The 17,859-nt window shown below is 46.5% G+C and overlaps 1 long non-coding RNA gene across 1 annotated transcript in view; it reads right to left on the bottom strand.

The window, feature by feature from the left end:
• Positions 1-17,501, bottom strand: part of LOC147596813 (uncharacterized) — a 73,854-nt gene extending 56,353 nt beyond the window's left edge. The window contains exon 1 of the long non-coding RNA XR_015261332.1: positions 17,315-17,501. This is a non-coding gene — a long non-coding RNA (uncharacterized LOC147596813). The remainder of the gene's footprint in view (positions 1-17,314) is intronic.
• Between the last annotated feature and the right edge of the window lie 358 nt (positions 17,502-17,859).

Here is a 17,859-nt window from a genome sequence, read left to right as displayed (position 1 = left end):
GCCGGTGCCCTCTGGAGGCGCCTCGGGAATCCGGACCAATCCCCCTTTTCCCAAACCCCAGTATGCACCACCACCCTCTCTTCCCCACATCTGACACTCAGACGAGCGGCGCTGTAAACGGCTCCAGTAACGGCTCTCCGCCCCCCCTCCCGCCATCTTCTTCCCCGCCGCCATTTTCTTTTCCCTCCACGACTTTAGCTGGGACGCAAACCTTCTCACAATTCGTTCCCCCACCCTGTCCCTCCCTCCACCCTTGTCCGTTGCCCGCCTCCTTGCTCGGTCGTCCTGCAACCGAGCAGGTGCTTGGGAGCGGTGCCTGGCGCCTGGCCCCACTAACCCCTTCGGGCACGGCCCCTGCTGGTCCTTTGTTAGAGGGTTGGGAAGGGACATTCCTGGGTGGTTCCTGTTCTCTTGCCTCAGGCCGCAGCAAAGCATATGCCGCCTGCCACGCACCCCTGCAGTCTTTTGCTTTCTCCAGCATGGCCCGGAGGGAGCCTAATGCCGGGGAGCCTAATGCCGGCAGAAGACCGAGAGCCTCTTTGTTCCCAGCACAGGCTCTCTGGAATAGTTCCTCTGCTGTTTGTTTGAGGGCCCCCTTACTCACACAGTGAGAAGGAGCGGCCGCTATACCTGTCCGCACCATCCAACGGAAGAGCGAGTCCAGGTCCTTCTTATGCACAGGGCTCTCCACCTGCTGCCCCATGCCTTTCAGCATACTCACCACTTGCTCCATCGAAGTCATATCGAGCAGCTGAAACAGAGACGCCTTACCGCGCGCCTCCCTCACCAACGCAGGCCTGCCTTATCACGTCAGGGTCACCAATTGTCACCTCTCGATCGGCAACACGGCTTAGGCGCCTGTCCGTCTGCGCATCTCCCTACGCAGGGACACAAGAGACGGACACATGGTGTCTAGCTCTGAATGCCAATTTATTGCTGCGTCACAAAGCCTTATATACCGCGCGCTAATCATACACCCGACCGCCCGCTGATCCCGTGATCCCTAGGTCCGCCCCCTGGTGCTCGCAGGCACCTCCCACCCGCCTGTCCCTGTATCCCGCAGAGAGGAACGGCTGCAGACACCAAGGTCAGTGAAGAAGGAGGGGGAGGAGTAATGCGGCTCCTGGCCAGAATTCCCTTGCAGCCTGTGGTGATGACCATGGTGGAGCAGGTTGTCCCCCTGCAGCCCATGGAGGTCCATGGAGGAGCAGAGATCCACCTGCAGCCTGTGGAGGACCCCATGTTGGGGCAGGCAGATGCCTGAAGGAGGCTGTGGCCCATGGAGGGCCTACTGGGGCGGCTGTTCTAGAGGGATTGCACCCAATGGAAGAGATGACCCATGCCAGAGCAGTTTCACAAAAGACTGTAGTCCGTGGGAGGGACCCCATGCTGGAGCAGGGGAGGAATGTGAGGAGTTCTTCCCCCAACAATGAAGCAGCGGCGTAAAACAACGCGTGATGGACTGACTGTAACCCCCATTCCCTCCTCCCCACTGTGCCACTCGGGGTGGGGGAAGGTAGTAGAGATAATGTTAAGCCCCGGAAGAGGGAGGGGTGGGGGGAGGTTATCTTGTTCTCTGTCTCATTCTCCTGCTGTTTGTAGTAATAAATGAATAGTTTTCCCCAAGTCGAGTCTGTTTTGCCCGTGACGGTAACTTTAAGGATTTCTCCCTGTCCTTATCTCAAACCTCGAGCCTTTTTCCTTATATTATCTCTCCCTATTCTCTCGGAGGGTGGGGGGAGTGAGAGAGATACTGCATAGTTTGGTCCTGATCAGGGCTAAACTACGTCAATGTTTCACATTCATGGATAAACTGTGCAGTAGTGTCCATGGTCAAGTCCACCCCTCGATCACGAGCCCATCTATATGTTGCATCTCTTCCTTGATGGCCTGAGGTGTCATGGGCCCACCAAGCTAAAAATAGTTCACCTCTGTGTTGCCATTCTAGGTCCACTTGGGAAACTTGAATCTTAGCAGCCCGATCCACTTGCTGGTTGTTTTGATGTTCTTCTGTGACCTCACTCTTGGATTCATGAGCAATTGTTCAACCTCGAGTCTCCCCTGATGTTCTCTGCCAAAGACTCCAGGTAGGGCCATTCTCCCTGGCTGCAGTGTAGAGTATGTTTTTAATATCTTCTCTAGTTCAGACCGCCCCAAGGGCTACCGTACGAACAATCTCTGCCTAATTTTGTAGAATAATAGAATCATAGAAAGGTTAGGGTTGGAAGGGACCTTCAAAGGTCACCTAGTCCAACCCCCGTGCAAGGAGCAGGGACATCCCTGACTAGATCAGGTTGCTCAGAGCCTCATCCAACCTCGCCTTGAATGTTTCCGGGGATGGGGCATCCACCACCTCTCTGGGCAACCTGTTCCAGTGTTTCACTGCCCTCATCTACCTCCCTCTATTTTAAAACCATTACCCCTAGTCCTGTCACAACAGGCCCTACTGAACAGCCTCTCCCCATCTTTCTTGTAGGCCCCTTTGAGGTACTGGAAGACCGCTATCAGGTCTCCCCGGAGCCTCCTCTTCTCCAGGCTGAACAGCCCCAACTCTCTCAGCCTGTCCTCATAGGAGAGGTGCTCCAGCCCTCTGATCATCTTCGTGGCCCTCCTCTGGACCCTCTCCAACTGGTCCATGTCCTCTTTATGCTGGGGGCTCCAGAACTGGACACAGTACTCCAGGTGGGGTCTCACCAGGGCAGAGTAGAGGGGCAGAATCACCTCCCTCGACCTGCTGGCCATGCTCCTCTTGATGCAGCCCAGGGTGCACCCACTTTCTCAGTTTCTTTCTTTAAATCAAAGGGAGGAGGGGGGAAGTTTGCTCATTTAAAATTCATGCTTGCAACTGGATACACAGCTGCTGAAATACTATCCAAAGGTAAATGAGCATATTTCAGTTTGAGGATTCAAACTGGCGGTCACAAAATGATGACTTAAAATGGAACGTTTAGACTGTCTTCTCTTTTTGGATGTTGCAATCAGCTTGCTTTCTTTATCCAGTGTACAAAGATATGGGAAAAGTAAAAAGTTAACACTTACTTTTATCCTGTTGGCTTCAGGCTGCTCCTTCTGTGTCCTTGGCACTGGGCCAGGTGGTGGCAGTCACCCACCTCTGGGTACCTTGATGGCTAAATTCCACTCTGTTCCCCTTTAATATCAAGCTTTTCAAGACAAACTTGCATATTTATCAATTAAGAATTAATTAGTTCAGTTTTCCACTACCTAGGAAATGTGGAGCAAATATGCTTTGGAAAATAGAAAAATCAGAAAATTATAGGATATCTTGGGATCTGTTCCTTCTTATGGCAACTACTGTGATGCAGATGCCTATAGAGCCTGCTAAAATCCAGTAGGATTTATTTCTTTGCACAGGGTTGTCTGTGTTGAGTGTGAGTTCCTTTTGCAAAGCCAGCTCAAGTTACTTGGTGCTGTGCTTCGACGAGTCCTGTTAGAAATATGTGATAAGACCATGTTAGTGCACTTATAAATGAGAGTGACTGCAATGTAAAGCCTAAGGGATTATATTTTTTAGCAGTGAAAGAACAAAGCAAGTTTCCAGCATTGATGCTGGCACAAAATTCAGTGCAGTTCAGAGCACTTAAGTTTTACTTGTCTTCTCCTCTGGGTGTAATTTTCAAAGGAGATTATGGGAATAGACATACTTCATCTGAAATTACTGGCAAAATGCCCACTGACTTCAGTGGAAAAAAGATAAGACACTGTAAGATGGTGACTTTTCCCTATTGCAAGTGTCTCCTGTGATGTTCTGCCAGATACACGGAGCTTTTGAATAGATAGTGAGTCACCAAAACTTATTAAATTAAACCAGAACAGTTAGCAATTCTATAGAGATTTTCATTATAGTTCTCAAAGCCCTTTTTAAGCATAGGTAAGTTTGTCTCTGCTACACAAAATAGGGTCCAAAGTGAGATAAAGCAAATTAAGATCATAGAAGGAACTAGTATATGAAGTAGCAATAAAGCTGAGTTCTTTACTTCCACAGCTCTGTATTTTTCACTGTATGTTACGTCTTATTCCGTTATCCATAGTTGGGCATTAGCTGTGCCTTGGTGTTTTCTCTTCCATTTCAAGTCAGTTAGATGGAGAAGTAAATAGAAAAAAACCCAACAGATTGTCTGTTTTTCAGTGAAATGCAATACATTCTGGCCAGATGCTGAACATAAGGAAAGATTAAAGTAATAAAGCCAGTTGGAGTTTTGCTTGAGTACAGAGCATAAGACAGTCCCAGTCTGTGAGCACTTCTACCAGGCTTGCATTAGCTCTATTTCCATCTTTTCAGTAGGCATCAATTTAACAAAATCTTTTTTTTATTAACAAAGTAATCAGAACAAAAAAAGTTCTGCAAATGCTCCCATCTGTGCTCACTCACTTGAATAAAAACTTATGTTGTCATGAAAAGTGCACCAGGGATACAGAAATTTTTTAATGAACTAGTTGCTGTGGCAGAATGGAGTCTGGGATTAGATACAGAGTGCTGTTAGTCTTATTTGTGTCTATCTAGTCAGTCTTCTGTAACTTTGATCTATTTTTCATAAATATTTAAAGTTGGTAATGTAAATAATTCTCTTTGCCTACTGTAGTGCCCTAAGAAGCAAAATTAAGTAAAATAAATCTTAATATCTGACACTGATTTGCAATCAAGCTCCAAGGCTTCAAATTGCATCATATGATTCTGCCTGATGGTGACAAAGAGCTCCGGGAATAGGCTGAAGTTGCAGATTATTGACCAGAGTGATAAGCTGTTGGGAAAGGCTCTGTATAAACAATGATGGGTGTGTGGATACGATTTTCTAGGGAATGCACCACTTTTCAAATATGTTGATTTTCCAGTAGTGTGTGTTATGCCTGGATTTTTTCATTATGCTCACATGAGCAAAGCTTAGAAGATAGGGTAGTGTTTGAAAAGCTACAGAGATAAGTGGAGCCTGTAGAGGGGCAGATTTGTCCCTTATCCACAGTAATTCTCACTCCAAAACCTAGTGATGTATATGGCACTGCTAAGTGAATCTATGATTTGTATGTACATAAAAAAAGAAAAAAAGCTTTCCCTTAGGTTTGTGAGCTATGCTTGTGTTGGATAGACCACTATGCCATTTCTAGAATTAGGCAGCACAAATTAAAGAATTTTACAGAACTAATATTATTCTTCACAAGTTATGCACAGATTTTAAGAGTAATGCTCATAGAAATCCATGGACTTCATCCAGATTCAGTTTTCTAAGACTATTTTGGTCTGATTTTGTGAATATAATTTAAATTTCTACCTGTTGTCTTTTCTCCAGCCAGTTCAAATTAGCATGCAGCACTAACACTACTTGCTTAAATTTCAAGTTTTCAGCACTAAATCCCTAGAATATTTAGTTTAAAAATTCAAAACAACATTAATATTTCTTTAATGCTCTTTAAAGATGACTGAACATGTGTTCTGACCAGAAACCAATACATTGTCTGCTATGTGAAATATTTGTGCTCAAATTTCCTTTGCACTTAGGCCAGTAGAGAGCAGGAATTGTTTTGATGCATTTTCAGTGATTTCTGTAGGGAACTCACATTCTGACATTAATGAGGAAGCAGAGTTCAGCCCTCTTTGAACAATGGCGGGTGTAGAGCAAGCCATGATGCCTTTGACAAAGTCTGAAAAATCCCCTAAGATGAACACAATACACTTTTCATATTATTTGATATTTTCCCCAGTATCATCACAGGCTTTCATACATTCCTGTTCTGATCAATATAATTTAGGAGCTTTTTTCCTAATTGTAGCTTTTCCGTATGTTCCATACCTAGAGATACAGAAAATAATCACCACTGCCAGACTGCTGTTCTGTCTTTTGCAAAGCTACAGTGGTAATGTTCCCTCCTGGCTTTTGAATCAGGTGCTTGCTCTGTCAAATGCAAGATTACAACATTCCCTCTGGACTCTTCTTCTCTCAGGCCAACTGCCTGGCAGACTCTCATCTGGAATTTCTTGACATTGTTTTTTTAAATCCCGTCTCTGACTACAAAGACTTAAGATACTGTCTCATCAGTATGCAGATGTACTTCACTGGTTCTGTTTAGATATTTTGTAAACACTGACTAATTAATTTCCAGTTTAAGACATACCTGATCAGAATATGCAACTGAAAACCAAAGTTAAATATGAAAAATGTGTTGGCTGCAAACTTATTGCTTTCCAAGAAAACAGAAGGGATATATTTTGCAACCATTTCTGTCTTCCATTTCACTTTTGCACTTGACATTCCAAATGTCACTGCCAAAATTCATACTTCTTGGACTCACTGGCTAGCTCCTCTATGAATTTTACACAGGGCTGTGTGATGGGGATGGGGAAGGACAGAAGAGGAGGACAGGGACACTGACTGGGATCACTGAAGGGTATTCTCCTTCTTTCAATTTCTTCTGTTTATGCTTATGTTTAGAGATTACTTCTGGTGTCTAGAAAAGTCCCATTCATACTGGAATTTCTCCAATAGACCTCCTGTACATGGTGAGGAGATCAGACTCCACAGTGACTTTATAGAGATTAAATAATAATAAAGATGTTGACTGTGTACATTAATGAGGATAGAATCTGTCACAACACCAAATGAGATGTCTTATTTTTGAAATAAATTCTAAATCCCAAGCTCAAATGAAGATAAACTATTCATATTGTTGTCTTCTGAAAAATCATTCTTGAATTTTTTATCACCTCCCTGATTTGTGTTGGATACCTGGAGTATCAGGGACACTTAGTGAACAATCCAGACCGAATGGAATTGTTATGTGTGTGAGCAGCAGGCCTCAAGGACATCGCTAAAGCCACCTGTAAGAAAGTACTGAAGCCACCTGTGAGAAAATAATGAGGCCGCCTGTGAGAAAGTAATGAAGCTTCCTGTGAGAAAGTAAACGAAGCAACCTTGAAGAAGATCGCAAACAACTTTGAGAAAGTGAAAACATGAAAAGTACGGGACTTTCCAGGTTAGCTAACTGCAAGTAGGAGGGATATGTAAATGTAACCATTAGAGCTTAAGCCAATCACGCAATGACTAGTAGGCATATTTTATCTTAGCAATATAAATATGCGCACCCGGGACTAATAAAACGAACAACGCTTATTACTCATATTGAGTCTTTGTCGTACGTTCCTCCATCGCTCGCAAATGGCGCCCGAACAGGAACTTACTAGAAGACACTGATATTGGAGCGGCGGAGGCAGAGAAGCACCGGGAGCAGTGACCGGGGGGCAAGATAGACTACGCATTTGTCCTTCAGATGCGACGATCCGGAGCCTGAACCGTTGAAACAGGGGTTCGCCGTCTGCCAGGGCTACAGGACAAGCTGCAAAAAAGGGGTGCCTTAATCAGGGAGCACCAATTGTGAGTACTTAATCAGGGAGTAAAAGGGGCGCCTTAATCAGGGAGCGCCAATTGTGAAACTGCCAGCAGTAATGGAAAAGGAGGTAGCCCTAGAATTATTATGCTCTTTATGAGAGGACTGAGTTATGACTTGGCCATCCTAGAAGCTTTGCTGCAGTGGGCAAAGAAAAGGGAATTAATCCCCACAGTTGATGATCCTTTTGAACTCCCGACATGGGAAAAGATAGGAAAAAAGCTGTGGGATGAAAAAAGTAAAGGATCAAAGGAGGCGAGCAAACTCTCCACCATGTGGAAGCTAATTAACGAAACATTGATAAGCATGAAAGCCGAGCGTTCAGTTGCCGCATCTGCTTTTGCAGCCTTAACTCCAGCTGGCGGGTCCACCTCCGCTACCAGCATGCTGTTCTTGGGTTTAACGAGCCCTGCCGCCACCCCGGCTGGTGCTGAGGGTGGGGGGGTTCGAGCCCCAGCAAGGACTCCAGGAAATGCAGCCACAGCCCCTATAACTATAGATATGTGGGCACCAGAGGGAAAAACTGCCAAAGGCTTTTCACCACCATCAGATGTACCACCGCCAGGCACCCCGCCACACTGCGCCAGTGCAGGCTCAGTCACGAGCCTTTTCGCCGGCGCCAACAGCTCCGGTTTATCCCCCGTTACCACCTTCTTCCCTGCCACCACGGCGTGAGGAAGAGGGGGATGAACATTCATCCGGCTTGAAGGATGCACAGCTGCAAGAGACGCTAAAAAGGCTGGAAGCCCTAGAGGTTTGCCTCGAAGCGTCACTGGGAAACTTGTCAATTCCTTCGCCTGTGCCACATCGAGACCTGCCAGCGTCCAACCTATTCGTTCCGAATGGAGCATCGGGTGAGATCAGTCTTTTTGCACCTTTGCAAGGGACGCCGGCGGGAGGGGCCGGGGATCCGAATCCAACAGCGTGGTGGAAAGGGGTGATTCGAGATGCCGTGATAGAAGGACAGCCTTTTCCCATGGCATTTCCACTTGTGACTGATAATACTGGGAGAGGTGTGTGGCAAGCATTAGACTGGAAAATATTGAAGGAAGCTAAAAATGCAGTTACTCAGTATGGGCTAAAATCATCATATACTCAATCTGTGTTGCAGCATATTTTTTTGTCACAGTTGTTAACTCCTGTGATGGTTTAGCCCAAATCACCACACAGTTTCTCACTCACTCTCCCCCTCCCCAGGGGGATGGGGGAGAGAATTGGGAAGGAAGGAGAACTCGTGGGTCGAGATGAAGACAATTTACTAAAATAAAAGGGAAAACTACAATAATAACAGAATATAAGGATATTAAAAATATACAAAGTGAACAATATGTGTTTTCTCACCACCCGATGTCCCAATGACCGATAGAGCCCGTCCCGAGCAGCGATCACGGAAACAAAACCAAGCAGCAAGCAAAGGAGCAAAAGGGAGCCAGCAAGGTAGGGGGCACGATGCCAGCAAAAACAAGCAGGAAGGATGGATGCCAGGAAGGCAGATACCCACCCTCGCCTGCCCCCACTTATATACTGAGCATGACGTTTATGGCATGGAATACTCTCTTTGGCCAGTTTGGATCAATTATGCTGTCTGTCTTTCTCCCAGCTTCCTGCATCTGCAAATTAGCGAGACTTGGAAAGCAGGACGGTGTCCTTGGTCTCATTCACAACAACTGGTATCATCAGGGTGTTTATGAACATTCTTCACACACAAAATCCAAAACATACCAGCTACTGAGAGGAAAAATTAACTCCATCCCTGCCAAAACCAGGACAGCTCCTTATGATATTAGAATGATTGTCCAGATGCTTTTGCTACCGTCACAGCAGCTGCAGTTCTTTCAGCACTGGCAGGCTGCTTGTGATAAGGCAACTGCAACTCCTCGACAACAGGGTGATCCATTATTCGGGGTGCAAACTCAAATGCTGATGGGAGCGGGACCCTACACACGATCTGATTGGCAAGCGCAATTTGCTACCGAAGTGTTACAACTGGGCCAAGATTTGGCTTATAGAGCGCTTGCTAGGGTGTACGATGAAAAGTCCGGACCTGCCTTTACGTCAGTAAGGCAAGGTCCCACAGAACCATATGGGAAATTTATTGATCGGTTGCACACTGCAATTATGGCTCACCCTGATCTGGATGATGACATGAAAGCAATGTTCTTAGATATGCTTGCCTTTAATAATGCTAATGAAAAAACTAAGAGAGCCCTTAGTGTGCTGCCAAAAGGATCTAGTACAGGGCAACTGCTGGAAGCTGCCGAGCGAATGTTAGAACAAGAAAAGGCTCCAGTCATGGCTGCTGCTCTAGGTGCAGCAGCAGTTAAACCGTTGATATCAATGAAGCGGCGTGTGATTAACTGTCTGTAACCCCCATTCCCTCTTCCCGCCCCCCATCCCTGTCCCGCTCATGGGGCAGGGGAGGGAGGTGGAGATGGTGTTAAGCCTGGGAAGAGGGAGGGGTGGGGGGAGGTTGTCTTGTTCCCTTTTTCCTTATCCTGCTTTGGTTTTAGTGATGGTCTGTTTTGCTTGTAGCAGTGGCTTTAAGGATCCCTCCCTATTCTTGTCTTAAACCTCGGGTTTTTTCTTTCTTTTCTCTTATATGCCTGGGGCCACGGCCGCCGCCAGGCGCCCCCACCCCCCTGCCCCTGACATGGTTAACAGATACTCCTGTCTGAGTCGAGCTTTGTATAAGTGGAAGGACCGTTCCCTCTTATAACATGGGGGAAGGGATACGCTCATGTCTTTACAGGAGCAGTAAACAAGTGGATCCCTGTCTTTATCATCTGCGGGTAAGCCTTTCAGAACATGTTTGGTTGACCTGCCAGATACCGGTAGGACGGCAACTCTGTGTAAAACAGCAGCAGCCACGAGTGCTGAGTGCTAAAACTACAAAAGATGGAACTTTTTTGGATCAGTAAAGATGGACTTCTGTCTATTTTTTTTTAACTATTCAAGAGCTAATGTTTGTAGAGGGGTAATGATTGTAAATGCTTTAAGATCTATACATTGCAACGACACAGCGTGACGTAATCATGCGAGCACATATCAAAATCCAGACAGCATAAAAGACGTAAAGAAAGCATACATAGCATTGAATCTGATTGCCAAGATAATACAGAGTTTTGGAAACTAAGTAAGATTATTGCTGCTTCAGTCTTTACACCTGGTGTGGCAAGTGCCTAGGCGTTAACTATGCTAAATAAATTGGGCTGTTGGCTTGCTAAACAAATAAATACAACTGCATCGGCACTATTAACGCTGTTAACTGATGTAGATTCTATATACTATGCTACTTTACAAAACAGAACCGCTGTTAGCCTGCAGAGCACATATTTGACAGGCCTTGTTGCATGTGCTGGCCATGCATGCAGCAACATCTGGTCAGGCCTTGTTGCATGCGCTGGCCACGCATACAGCAACACCTAGTCAGTACTCTTTCACTGAATCTGCCGAGGGGATAAACAGAGGTGGCTCGGAGTGAAGGGGAGAGGACGGACCCAGAGCACACTTTATTTACAACAGGGGACGCCCTGAAGGTGCTGCGCCTGCCTCCCTTCTCTGCTCTGACCCGGCTGATCATCATCCTCTTGCTCAGCGGTGTCTTTGCCGTAGTTGGGTTAGTAACAGAATAGATCAGCAATAGATTTTTTTATTATTAGCACAAAATCATGATTGTCAGGATTTTGATGGGCTTTGCTGCATGAATCTGTCTGATCATTCGGAATCTATTCACAAAAGTATTCAAAACTTGCAAAAAGGAGTACAAAAACTGCAACAAAGTGATATTTTTGATATATTCAGAAATCTTTTGGTGACTTGATATAAGCTTGTTACTAATAGCTGTAGGATGCTTATTCATTCCTTTTATATATGTATTTTGATCTATATTCTGTGTCTTAAAATGTGTGCAGACTTTAACAGATAAAGTGTTGAAACAAGCCTCTTCTCATAAACAAAGAAGGGGGAGATGTGGTATTTCGCTGAGCCAGTATGGTATCAGTGAAAGCACACCGACCTTGGGGGAGGAATGCAATCATGCTCTCAGGAAGAAAGCCATGGAATGAGAAGGGAAGCTTTAAGATACAAAACATTGTTAGCAGAATTTATGGCTTGTTTCAACAGAGGCCTGCAGAAAACTAGTCATTGCTCTTATAGATAAGTTACTGGAGTTGTTATATCTATAATAGTAGAAGAATGTTATAGTAGAAAATTACTAGAAGGTAGTGAAACTTAGCTTTGTTTCGTAATCATGAATATGTATAACGTGTGATCAGTAATTTTATTAACTAAGTTTGTGTGTAGCATAACTGGGTGGTTGCTGTCCTTGGTTAAAATTGTAATTGTGATACTAGGCATCATACTAGGCATAACATACCATGCTTGCAAAAAATGATTGACAACTCAATACAGACAATCTGGCTCATAAAAAAAAAAAAAAAAAAAAAAAAAGAGGGAGTTGATATTGTAGTAAAATAAGGTCAGGAGTACCAAAAAGGGCCATAGGAGGACCATGTTATTTTTGAAAATTGATAATGTTTGCTCCATCTATGAGAACATTACGGAATCATACTCGAGCAAGAAGATTGCTAAAAATATTGACTCCCCGTTGTGACAGCAATTTAACCCTGTTGGGTACAGCTGAGCGGATAGCATTATCTTTATTTGTTCCTTGGGCAGCAACTGCAAAAACTTTAGCTAACTTAAATAAATTAGCTTGTTGGGCACAAAAGCAAATGAATTTAACCTCTAGCATGTTATCAGGATTATTAGAAGACATGGATAGTATGCGTCATGATATTTTTGCAGAATCTAGCAGCCATTGATTTTTTGTTATTAGCGCATAAGTGGGTCTGGATTGTTCAAAACAAAAAGGGGGATTTGTTGGATACCTGGAGTACCAGGGGCACTTAGTGAACAATCCAGACCGAATGGAATTGTTATGTTTGTGAGCAGCAGGCCTCAAGGACATCACTGAAGCCGCTTGTGAGAAAGTACTGAAGCTGCCTGTAAGAAAGTACTGAAGCCACCTGTGAGAAAATAATGAGGCCGCCTGTGAGAAAGTAATGAAGCTTCCTGTGAGAAAGTAAACGAAGCAACCTTGAAGAAGATCGTAAACAACTTTGAGAAAGTGAAAACATGAAAAGTATGGGACTTTCCAGGTTAACGGGACTTTCCAGATTAGCTAACTGCAAGTAGGAGGGATATGTAAATGTAACCATTAGAGCTTAAGCCAATCACGCAATGACTAGTAGGCGTATTTTATCTTAGCAATATAAATATGCGCACCCGGGACTAATAAAACGAACTACGCTTATTACTCATATTGAGTCTTTGTCGTACATTCCTCCGTCGCTCGCAGATTTGCTCCTCTACATCTCAATTTTTTATTTCATTTCTAAATTTTGAGGTGAACTTACCACTGAAGGCAGGAATTCTCTGTCATGTATAGTGCATTTCTTTTATCATCTGAAAGGTGTCAATATATTGTGCATAAAACAAAATAAAAGATTTCAAAGGCATAGACAGTTAGGGAAGGGGGGAAAAGCTGTGAAAGGGAAGTGCCAATTTCTGAAATGTCAAAGGCTCCTTAAATTTGAGGAGCCCTGTGAGGCTTCTTTTCAGGACAGGGCACTGTGGATCGCAGTGAATTCCTGTAGACCAGCAGCCACACAGACTCAACAGACCTCGTAAGTGTTTTCCTTCTTCAGCCATTTTTTTCATTAATAATATAAAATAAGTTTTGATTTAAAGATTATTTTGAAGTAAGTTTACTGTAAAAAGTGAGCTGGGGAATTATGAATCTATGAAGGATTTTGTGTAGTTCATTCCCCTGAGCTCTAATAGATGTGAGCAGTAAGAGTGCCATGAAAACATGCAGAAGAATATATCTTGCAGCCCTTTGCTTCTTGCCAAGAAAATTGCAACAGTCAGTTACTTAACTGGAAGCTAAGTGAACATTTAGACACTCTGGTCTCCCGCTGGGCGGCCGTCTGGGTCCGACTTGGCCCAGCCCAGCTGCAAGAAGTGGAGAAGAGATGAGATGCGAAGAGATCCTGGGAGGCATCTGCCTGCCTGTTGTGAAGAATTTTTCTGGTGAGAGAAACAGCTGCAGGCACCAAGGTCAGTGAAGAAGGAGGGGGAGGAGTAATGCCACTCCCAGCCAAGATTCCCCTGTAGCCTGCGATGATGACCATGGTGAAGCAGGTTGTCCCCCTGCAGCCCATGGAGGCCCACGGAGGAGCAGAGATCCACCTGCAGCCCATGGAGGACCCCACGTCAGGGCAGGCAGATGCCTGAAGGAGGCTGCACCCCCATGGAAGAAATGATCCACGCCGGAGCAGTTTCATGAAGGACTGTGGCCCGTGGGTGGGACCCCACAATGGATCAGGGGAGGAATGTGAGGACTTCTTCCCCTGTTCCCCCGATGAGGAAGCAGTGGCGTAAAACAACGCATGATGAACTGACCGTGACCTCCATTCCCTCTTCCCCCCTGTGCCGCTCAGTGGGGGGAAGGTAGTAGAGGTAATGTTAAGCTTGGGAAGAGGGAGGGGTGGTGGGAAGTTATCTTGTTCTCTGTGTCATTATCCTGCTATTTTTAGTAATAAATTAATAGTTTTCCCCAAGTCCAGTCTCTTTTGCCCATAATGGTAACATTAAGGATCTCTCCCTGTCCTTATCTCAAACCTCGAGCCTTTTTTTCTTATATTATCTCTCCCTATTCTCTCGGAGGGTGGAGGGAGTGAGAGAGAGACTGCGTAGTCTGGTCCCGATCGGGGCTGAACTACGACACGCTGCTGGAAGAAGGGGAAGGTAACTCAAGAAGAGTATGGGGAACTCATTAGGTCATGCAGAGAGAAAATCAGAAAGGCAAAAGCCCAGCTAGAACTCAATCTGGCCACTGTTGTAAGAGACAAAAAATGTTTTTATAAATACATTAAGAACAAAAAGACAGTCAAGGAGAATCTCCATCCTTTATTGCATGCCAGGTGGGGGGAAACAGTGTCACCAAGGATGAGGAAAAGGTTGAGGTACTTAATGACTTCTTTGCCTCAGTCTTTAATAGGCAGACCAGTTATCCCCAGGGTGTTCAGCCCCCTGAGCTGGAAGATGGGGACAAAGGAATGAAACCCCCACAATCCAGGAGGAAGCAGTTAACAACCTCCTATGCCACCTGGACACACACAAGTCTATGAGGCCGGATGAGATCCACCCAAGAGGACTGAGGGAGGTGGTGGAGGAGCTTGCCAAGCCACTCTCCATCATCTATCACCAGTCCTGGTTGACAGGGGAGGTCCCAGATGACTGGAGGGTTGCCAATGTGACGCCCATCTACAGGAAGGGCCGGGAGGAGGATTCGGGGAAATACAGGACTGTCAGCCTGACCTCAGTGCCCGGGAAGATCATGGAGTAGTTCATCTTGAGTGTGCTCACCTAGCACATGCAGGACAACCAGGGGATCAGGCCCAGCCAGCTTCGGCTCATGAAGGGCAGGTCCTGCTTGACCAACCTGATCTCTTTCTACAACCAGGTGACCCACCTAGTGGATGATGGAATGGCTGTGGATGTTATCTACCTGGACTTCAGCAAAGCCTTTCACTCTGTCTCCCACAGAATTCTCCTAGAGAAGCTAGCATCTCATGGCTTGGACAAGTGTACCCTGTGATGGGTTAAAAACTGGCTGGATGGCTGAGCCCAGAGAGTTGTGGTGAATGGAGTTAAATCCAGTTGGCAGCCGGTCACAATCAGTGTTCTCCAGGGCTCAGTTTTGGGGCCAGTTCTGTTTAATATCTTTCTCAATGATCTGCATGAGGGGATTGAGTGCTCCCTCAGTAAGTTTGCAGATGACACCAAACTGGGCAGGAGTGTTGATCTGCTCGAGGGTAGGAAGGTGCTGCAGAGGAATCTGGACAGGCTGGACCGATGGGCCGAGGTGAACTGTATGAGGTTCAACTTCAACAAAGTGCCATGGGAGGCAGCCCTGGAGGAAAGAGGGGCCCAGGAAAGTTGGTCCACATTCAAGGAGCACCTCCTCCAAGCTCAGCAGAGGTGCATCCCGATGAAGAACAAGTCGGGCAAAAAGGCCAGGAGGCCTGTGTGGACGAGCAAGGAGCTCCTGGACCAACTGAAAGTGAAGAAGGAATCCTATAGAGGTTGGAAGCAGAGACAGGTAGCCTGGGAGGACTACAAAGAGGCTGTGTGAGTGGCCAGGGATCGGGTGAGGAAGGCTAAAGCCCTGACGGAATTGAATCTGGCCAGGGATGTCAAAAACAACAAGAAAGGCTTCTATAGGTATGTAGGGGACAAAAGAAAGTCCAAGGAGAATGTAGGCCCCCTCCGGAAGGAAACCGGTGTCCTGGTTACCCAGGACATGGAGAAGGCTGCGGTTCTCAATGACTTATTTGCCTCAGTCTTCACCAGTAAGGGCTCTTGTCTCGCCACCCAAGCTGTGGAAGGCACAAACAGGGACTGGGAGAATGAAGAACCGCCCACTGTACTGGAGGAGCAGGTTCGGGAACATCTGAGGAGCCTGAAGGTGCACAAGTCCATGGGACCTGATGAGATCCATCTGCGGGTCCTGAGGGAACTGGCGGATGAAGTTGCCAAGCCACTGGCCATCATATTTGAGAAGTCGTGGCGGTCTGGTGAGGTCCCCGATGACTGGAAGAGGGGGAACATAACCCCCATTTTTAAAAAGAGGAACAAGGAAGACCCAGGGAACTACAGGCCGGTCAGCCTCACCTCTGTGCCTGGCAAGGTCATGGAGCAGATTCTCCTGGAAACCATGCTAAGGCACATGGAGAGCAAGGAGGTGGTTGGTGACAGCCAACATGGCTTCACCAAGGGCAGATCGTGCCTGACCAATTTGGTGGCCTTCTATGACGGGGTGACAGCATCGGTGGACAAGGCACGAGCAATGGATATCATCTACCTGGACTTGTGCAAGGCATTTGTCACTGTCCCACTGTCATGCTCCGATTTCGGATGAGAGGAAGGCCCCCTTACGTTCTAGCTGACCTCAGACAAGTTTGGGAGGCTAGGGGCAGCTAGACCAACCTCTCACACACTGGAGCGTGGTTTTGCTCGTATTCTTGGGAACAGAATTAAGATTCAAAACGAGTCAAGAGCCAGGTGACTTTATTAACCCGACAAGAAGTTTGTAAATGCAAGAGAAAAGAGAGAAAGAAAGGAAAGAGGGAAAAGAGTTTCAGTTGCAATAGCTGCCACCACGGAGCTGCGGCGTACCGACAGTCCAGTTCACTTGATGGGGGAATGATCTGTCCGATGTTGGTCATTTCGATGTTGGTTCCGTGGATGTTGGTTCTGTGGATGTTGATTCCGTCAATGTTTTTTTCCTTGATGTTTGTTCCCCTTTTATGTTTGTTTCATTGCATACTCATTGTATTCCAAGAGTTGGTTTTCCTGGCCGCACCCCTCACCTGGCGGTGATATGTATGCCCATCACGGTCTCTGGGAGCATGCTGGGGGCTAGGGTTAAATTTCTCAGAATTAGCTCTGCATTCAGGTTCTTGCAAGATAACGGGAAGACTCTAGTCCTATGGTTTGATGTTTCGACAATGTTGAGACAAATATTCGACACAGTCTTTTACACCCACATGACATCCTTCTCACTAAACTGGAGAGTGTCGTAGTTCAGACATGATTGGGACCAGACTACGCAGTCTCTCTCACTCGCTCCCCCCACCCTCCAAGAGAATAGAGGGAGATGGTATAAGGAAAACGGCTCGAGGTGTGAGATAAGGACGGGGAGAAATCCTTAAAGTTACTGTTACGGGCAAAACAGACTCGACTTGGGGAAAAGTATTCATTTATTTCTAAAACTAGCAGGAGAATGAGACAGAGAACAAGATAACCTTCCCCCACCCCTCCCTCTTCCTGGGCTTAACATTATCTCTACTACCTTCCCCCACCCCGAGCGGCACAGGGAGGAAGAGGGAATGGGGGTCACGGTCAGTTCATCACGCGTTGTTTTACGCCGCTGCTTCATGGTCGGGGGAAGAACTCCTCACATTCCTCCTCTGCTCCATCGTGGGGTCCCTCCCACGGGCCACAGTCCTTCGTGAAACTGCTCCGGCGTGGGTCATCTCTTCCACAGGGTGCAGTCCGTCCAGAATAGCTGCCCCAGCAGGCCCTCCACAGGCCACAGCCTCCTTCAGGCCTCCACCTGCTCTGGCGTGGGGTCCTCCACGGGCTGCAGGTGGATCTCTGCTCCTCCGTGGACCTCCATGGGCTGCAGGGGGACAACCTGCTCCACCATGGTCATCACCACAGGCTGCAGGGGAATTCTGGCCAGGAGCAGCATTACTCCTCCCCCTCCTTCTTCACTGACCTTGGCATCTGCAGCCATTCCTCACAACAGGCTGGCAGACGCCTCTCAGGATCCTTTTTACATCTTATTCACTTCTCATCTCCTCTCCACTTCTTGCAGCCAGGCCGGGCCGAGTT

This window comes from Chlamydotis macqueenii, chromosome W (genome assembly GCF_036417535.1).
Source record: "Chlamydotis macqueenii isolate bChlMac1 chromosome W, bChlMac1.mat, whole genome shotgun sequence".
Taxonomy (NCBI): domain Eukaryota; kingdom Metazoa; phylum Chordata; class Aves; order Otidiformes; family Otididae; genus Chlamydotis; species Chlamydotis macqueenii.
This window is presented reverse-complemented; position numbering and strand designations above follow the sequence as displayed.